Source organism: Micropterus dolomieu, linkage group LG18, assembly GCF_021292245.1.
Source record: "Micropterus dolomieu isolate WLL.071019.BEF.003 ecotype Adirondacks linkage group LG18, ASM2129224v1, whole genome shotgun sequence".
Taxonomy (NCBI): domain Eukaryota; kingdom Metazoa; phylum Chordata; class Actinopteri; order Centrarchiformes; family Centrarchidae; genus Micropterus; species Micropterus dolomieu.
This window is the reverse complement of record NC_060167.1, coordinates 33,827,080-33,834,053: the sequence shown is the minus strand read 5'-3', so window position 1 is coordinate 33,834,053 and position 6,974 is coordinate 33,827,080. Positions and strand designations below refer to the sequence as shown.

Below are 6,974 nucleotides of genomic sequence, written 5' to 3'. Positions count from 1 at the left end.
GGAAGCCTACAGTGGACTATATTAAAATGAAAATGTAAACTTGAAAAATAGCATTATACCACAATAGCATTATAATTTTCCACATATGAAATATGTATATATTTGCATTTTCATTTTCACATAACTCGTATGGGTTGTCCACTGATCATATGTACAGTGGACAATATTAAAAAGTTAATTCAAATTTGAAAATGAAAATGCAATGTGTCAAGTTCTCTCATCAAGGTGGATTTTCAGTTAGGATGTTACTTACTAATGAATTTAAATCTTAGAAATCAAACTGATTGAACCTGTGTCCTTAACTCATAGTGCCACAACCTCATGTATTTATTATATTGACTAAAATAATGTGTAAATTTCTTTGAGAGGAAAGCCACAAAAGGTGTACATAGAATGTAGATGTAAAACTAAGGGTTAGACCTTCATACAAACTGCTAAAATGTAGGCATGGGTGGATTTCTGAATGGCCCAGGGGTCCAAGGCCATGGCTCTGCAGTGCTCAACTGCAGCTTTCTTGACTTGCAAAATTATATATTAAATTCATTCAATGTCAAACATTATATGTATAATTCAGGACACAACTGAAACGGGATCAACAAATGTGTTGTCTCTTGAGCAGCAAACACCTGCCTGTGTCAAACACACCCAGCAGTCAGTTAAGGGAATGTCCTTTTATACATGCAAACATGCAGTATTATTATTGACATACATAATATTTTTTACAAATGATGGCTAAATGAGCCGGATGTTATCTCTTCAATAATGTTTTTTTTCTAGCTTTTACACTGTATACAGCCATTGGGAGTAATTTGGGACTCAGTATCTTGCCCATGGACACTTCAACAGACTGGAGGAGCCACGGATCAAACTACTCATTAGTGGACAACCTGCTTTTGGTGGATGGGACATAGGCCAAACAAAAAAATCAAAAGTACATATAGGATGTTCATGATCTCATAGTCTTTTTTTTCACTTTTTATTCTGATATTATAGGTGGAGGGCGTGTTCACGCAGTTTGGGCGGAAGTGATAGTGGTATATTTGCTTCCTTTCTTTGTTCACCTTGTCTTTGGGCTTTGACGGCGGGGGAGCCTGGGAGCGAACACTTTCTGTTGACCTCACTCATGCACCTATAATTTTATAATTTGGTAACTGCAGCACCAGTTGTATTTTTACGTGTCAAAGTGGAGGAATAACTGATTGAATTTCGATCTTTGAGTGAAACTGAGATTTAGCGTGTTCCAGTGTTTTCCTCTATCAGTGTTAAATCTCTTGCTGTTACCTTTTTTTGGGCTGCCTACACGTCAAATAAATTCCCATTTTTGATTTGTGTCATTTTAGATGCTGATGTACTGTATGCTTGAGTCAACAGGTCTGTAGACGATGCAGTAAACATGGCCCTTCACTTCATCCTCTAGCACCGGGACTCCCCAGGAACCTACATCAGCATCCTGTTTGTGGATATTAGCTCTGCCTTCAACACCATCATCCATGCATTTATATTTATTGATTCTGAATGTGAATTTGTTATTGAATAACCCAGAATATGATCATGGGGTATTTGGATTTATTAGGCTAAATGTGTCAGGGAAATTATGTTACTCGTCAAATTCGACGCTCAGTTTTAGGCTTTCCATTTATTTCCTCTTCTGATATCCTAACACTACTGCATACATTTTATTTGCAAGTCACATCTTCACCGATCGATCACTGCATGCCATCATATAAATCCATAGCTTTATTTAGTGCAGCAGCAGCTTTCATTCACAATTTCATCAGCTGATTTTACTCGCGGAGCCGCCGACTGCTTTCATCAGATGCAGTAGGTGAGATAGCTGGATGTGCAGGCTTTATTTTAATATCCTCTTCTGCTGCAACACGTCTGCACATGTAAATATCTGCCACGTTGTTCGGTCTCTGCACATAGTTGTATTGTTCTTTTATTATTTTATTATTCTCATATAACTTGCATTTGTTTATTCCATATATTTATATTTCTACATTTATTTATGTCAACTGTATGTTTGTCTACGTGTAGCACCTTAGCACCAAAGCAAATTCCTCCTATGTGTAAAATACTACTTTGCAATAAAGCTCTTTCTGATTCTGATTCTAAGATGATTTCCCATCCTGATTGACAGCTGAGCCCTGCTCGTGATTGAGTCAGCTGGGTGTATGGTTGGGACCTCAAAACCGTGGCTCCAACCCTGATCACTGCTGCGCAGACTCTCTAAATGTCGTCACCGGTGCCTGTAACCGGGATATTTTGTTTTCATTTTTGTACAGTGGAAGGAAGTGGAGTCTGATATTTTTTAACAGATTAGGCACATGGAGTCTAAAGGCCTTTTCAGACACAACGCAGCAACGGCACTATTGCATAGTGGCAACCTTAAGAATCTGGGGGCCTGTTTCAAAATGTGGGGCCCTACCATACCTGATGGGGCTGGTTGACAAAAATGACTTTAATCATAAGTCATGCATTTTAGAAAACATTTGCATACATTAAAGGTCCCATTTTCAGGTTCTTATTTTGGGTGTCTACTAGAAAATGTTTACATGCTTTAATGTTCAGTTGCTTCAGAACCTCTATTCAACCTCTATTTTAACTCCTATGTGTTTAAGCCAGTTTTATTTTTTATTTTTCTGAATTCTGTTTTCTATAACTTAAGTACATTTTGTCATCAGTGCGAGTGTGTAATCATACAGTGGATAAATACAATTTTAACAATTCAATAAGAAAATATTAAACAGTTAATCAATATCAATGAATTTTATGTTAATTTTATTGATTTATTGCTATACTGTTGTTTCATTTTGTCTTGCATGGTGACCTTAATTGTTTTCAAAGGCGCCTATAAATATAATTCCATCCATCCATCCTCGCAGCGGGCTGGATCCAATCCCAGCTGACACTGGGCGAAAGGCGGGGTACACCCTGGACAGGTCACCAATCCATCGCAGGGCCACACATAGACAAACCACCAGTCATGCTCACACCCACACCTAAGGACAATTTAGGGTCACCAATCAACCTAGGCTGCATGTCTTTGGCCGGTGGGTTAATCCTCAACCGTCTTACTGTGAGGCCACAGTGCTATCCACCGGACCACCGTGCCGCCCAAATATAATGCATTAGTACTATAATTAATTCACAATAACTTTTGCAACAGTAGAGTATTAAAATACTATAATGCTATTTAATAGGGGACAATCCATCATACATGTAATCATAGCTCCCTACATGTTGGCCGCATCACCTCATCCTCTTGCTGGTGTGCTCAATGGCTATGACAGCTACAATAACTTAGCTGAAAAATAGCGCTATGGTGCATTGAATTTAATGAATTTACTGTTAATCAAACCACAAATGAGACAACAATTAGGTTGAAAAAATAATACGACGCCACTGGAGTGTAGTATTCCTGCTCCTGGTCCTGGTACAGAAAATGAATTATGGTACTGATTGTAACAGTAATATCAATGATAAAATCAAAATAATAGGACTAGAAATAATTGTAGCAGCGGATTTTGTGCAGGAACACGGCGGCAGCAGGTCACTCGCAGCCACAGATCCACAGCTCCAGAGCCAGACACAACTGCAGAAAGTGACAGGAGGAGAGGGACGAGAAAGCACAAGACTACGGGAAAGGGAAGAAGTCGAGTTAGTAACATGCATTAATGGGATATGGTTGCATACAGTGGGAGAGAAAGAGGAGGAGAGAGGAGCTCAGTGCATCATGGGAAGTCCCCTGATAGTCTTATAGCAGCATAACTAAGGGATGGTTCAGGACTCACCTGAGCCAGCTTTCTAGGTGAGCAGAAGGATCCATCCATCCATCGTCAACCGTTTATCCTGCATACAGGGTTGTGGGGGAGCAGAAAGATTTTAAATTCTATTCTGGATTTAATGGAAATGGAATTCCAACAATCTGGAAGAATCTGGTTTAATCTTTAAATCTCACTCTTTATCCAGGTTTTTTTTTTTTAGCAACTATTGACCTATATCTAACCTTCCATTTCTCTCTCAGATCCTTGAAAAAGCAGTCGCCAAACAATTGTGTCACTTTCTACAGAGCAAGAGTTTATTTGATGATTTTCAGTCAGGAGTTTGTCATAGCACAGAGACAGCACTGGTGAAAATTACTAGTGACCTCCTGATTGTATTAAACAAAGGACTTGTCTCTGTACTGGTTTTATTAGATCTTAGTGCTGCATTTGATACCATTGACCATCAGATCCTGTTACAGAGACTGGAACATTTCATTGGCATTAAAGGAACCGCTCTAAGCTGGTTCTGTGCTGGGACCAATCCTGTTTACCTTATATATGTTTCCTTTAGGCAATATTATCAGGAAACACTGATGGATGATACCCAATTATATCGATCAAGCCAGATAAAACTAGTCGTTTAGCTAAACTTCAAATGTGGCTTCAGGATGTAAAAATCTGGATGACCTGTAATTTTCTAATGTTACACTCTGAAGAAAACTGAAGTTATTGGGGCCCAATTGATCAGGACATGTCGTTCAAGTCTCGCATTAAGCAAACTTCAAGGATGATAAAGCCAACACAACCAAGCTCAGAACAAATGATTGGCCACAACGAAGCACACAGACAACTTTTTAGAGCTACAGATCCATTCTATGACAACATCGTGATAACAACCATAATAGATAAGCATGGACACACTGACACATGTCACCATCTATATTAATCAGTTCAACACAACAAAATGGCCATTGCATGGACCATCACCATAAAGGCAAATGTAATATGCTTTCACTCACTAAAGCTAAGGGCTCACTTGAGGAGGCACGGCAGGTTTTTTGAATCAGCTGGTTTCGGCTGTCCCATTGTAGCCTATTGAGAGTGTACGTTTTTATCCTCTTCAAGGTGTAAAAATTCCTCTCTGACTCAGATGTCATCATACGTGTTGTTTATGATTATTTTTTCATTCTGTACAGTGCTGGATGTCCCTTTACTGATGCGCTGAGCGTCATAGTGCCTCTGAAGCCTCGAATTACCCTTAAACATAGTCTTGAAAATGCATCTGAATTTTCGCTGTGGCCCCTCAGTGCTGTTTCACATTTTCCACAAAGTTTAATACATGTTTTGATCCAACTGAGCACGTACCTGTTTTCCTCCACCTGTTTGTTATGCTGCTCAATAGAGTGCCTGTATTGCCTATATTGGTGCTATATAAATAAAATTGAATAGAATCGAAATTTAAACTGTATGTTGTCAATTTGGGCAGGAACATTTACCCTTCCAAGTAAGCCCAATTTTACAGCATGCTCCAGATGACTCCGGCTAGTCTCATGTTTTGCAGTCCTCTCAGAACGATATTTCAAATCCTTGTAACCCGTCCTCGACCAAGTACCATCTCCACCTAATGGCAGACATATAAACAGAAGAGTTCTTTTGTATGCTAACTGCTATCCATTTTTCTTTGAAAACCACTTGATCCGTGGTTACTTTTACCAGCAGTTTGAGTGATGACAATTTCCAGTAGCTGGTGGGCACCAAGGCGCCTGTTTCTCCTCCATATTAAGGCTACAGGCCATTAGCCCCACTTTCCATTAAACTGTGTGATCTACACTGAGAACACAACACTCTGGGCATGTGTTTTATTATTTTCCCCGACACCAATCAGGAGAATGCAGTCTGAAGCAGCAAGGCAGGGAGGGACCAATCAACCTGATTGGAGGCCAGGGTGATGCCATCTAGAGTAACTATATCTTTAGATAATGCATCTCAGAGGAGTTTGGGCCCCAGTACAATAACGTCAGTTTTATCTGAGTTTAACACAAGAAAATTACAGGTTTCTACATCCTAAAGGCGTGCTTAAAGTTTAGCTAACTGATTAGTTTCATCTGGCTTAATTGTTAGATTATTATCTGCAACAACTTAAGTTTTTGGAGTGTTTCTTTATAATATTGCCTAAAGGAAGTGAAGAGGATTGGTCTAAGCACAGATCTATGTGGAACTCCATGACTAACTTTGGCGTGCATGAAGGATTCATCGTTAACATGTACAAACTGAGATCGATCTGAAAAATAAGACTTAAACCAGCTTATAGCGGTAATAGAAATATTATGGTCAATGGTACTGAATGCAGCACAAAGATCTAACAGGACAAGTACAGGGGAAAGTCCTTTATATACTTAGAAGGTCATTTTTAATTTTCGCCAGTGCTGTCTCTGTACCATGATGCACTCTAAATCCTGGTAAATGCTTAAATGGAAGTGCAGAGAAACGTGTTGAGACTGTGATTCTGCCTTGGATTTGGTCCACTAATAAACTCTGCCAGATTTCTAGATATGAGAGCTGCTCCATCTAAAGTGGAATGACTGCTGTCTCTCATAATAAGACCAGGTCTTCCCCAGAAAGTCCGCCAATAATCTACAAAGCCCACATCGTTTGCTAACATAAATTAAGCCAGAGAAATATGTCAGAGAGGGATAAGTGTGCCAGCCTCACATAGGGATGTAGAGAGAAGGTAAATCTTTATATGGGGCATCTGTGGCTCAGGGGGTAGAGCAGGTTACCCAGTAATTGTACAATTGGTGGTTTGATCCTCCAGTCTGTAGTGTAGTTCAGACACTTCACTGATAAACCACAGAACTGTAGAGTTACATTAGGCTTTATGATCAAAGAAAATTTTTCATGTTCACATGTCTGTCCTGTCTGTCACACTCCTTCTCTCTTGTCCACATGAACTCTCTCTCTCTCTCTCTCTCTCTCTCTCTCTCACACCTGCGAGTCTGCGCCACACTTTTTTATCAACTGATCTGGTTTTAGGGGTGCTGAGGTGGTTGCAGCAACTTTCCATGCCCATGTCTTCACACAGTGAGTTAAATAAGTAGTTATTTTTAAAAGTGGGTGAATAATTAAATTCTTGCGTGACAGTCGGGGCCCTATGGAGGCCAGGGCCCGTTTCAATACCAATGGGTGAAGCATAGCTAAAGCTGCCTA

At 39.7% G+C, this 6,974-nt stretch overlaps 1 long non-coding RNA gene across 1 annotated transcript; it reads right to left on the bottom strand.

Moving 5' to 3' along the window:
- Positions 1-3,176: 3,176 nt before the first annotated feature.
- On the bottom strand, positions 3,177-5,597 carry LOC123956676. The gene is made up of 3 exons (XR_006821597.1): positions 5,481-5,597; positions 3,795-5,388; positions 3,177-3,637 (listed from the first exon to the last, which is right to left on the bottom strand). It is a non-coding gene; the product is annotated as an uncharacterized LOC123956676 (long non-coding RNA).
- Between the last annotated feature and the right edge of the window lie 1,377 nt (positions 5,598-6,974).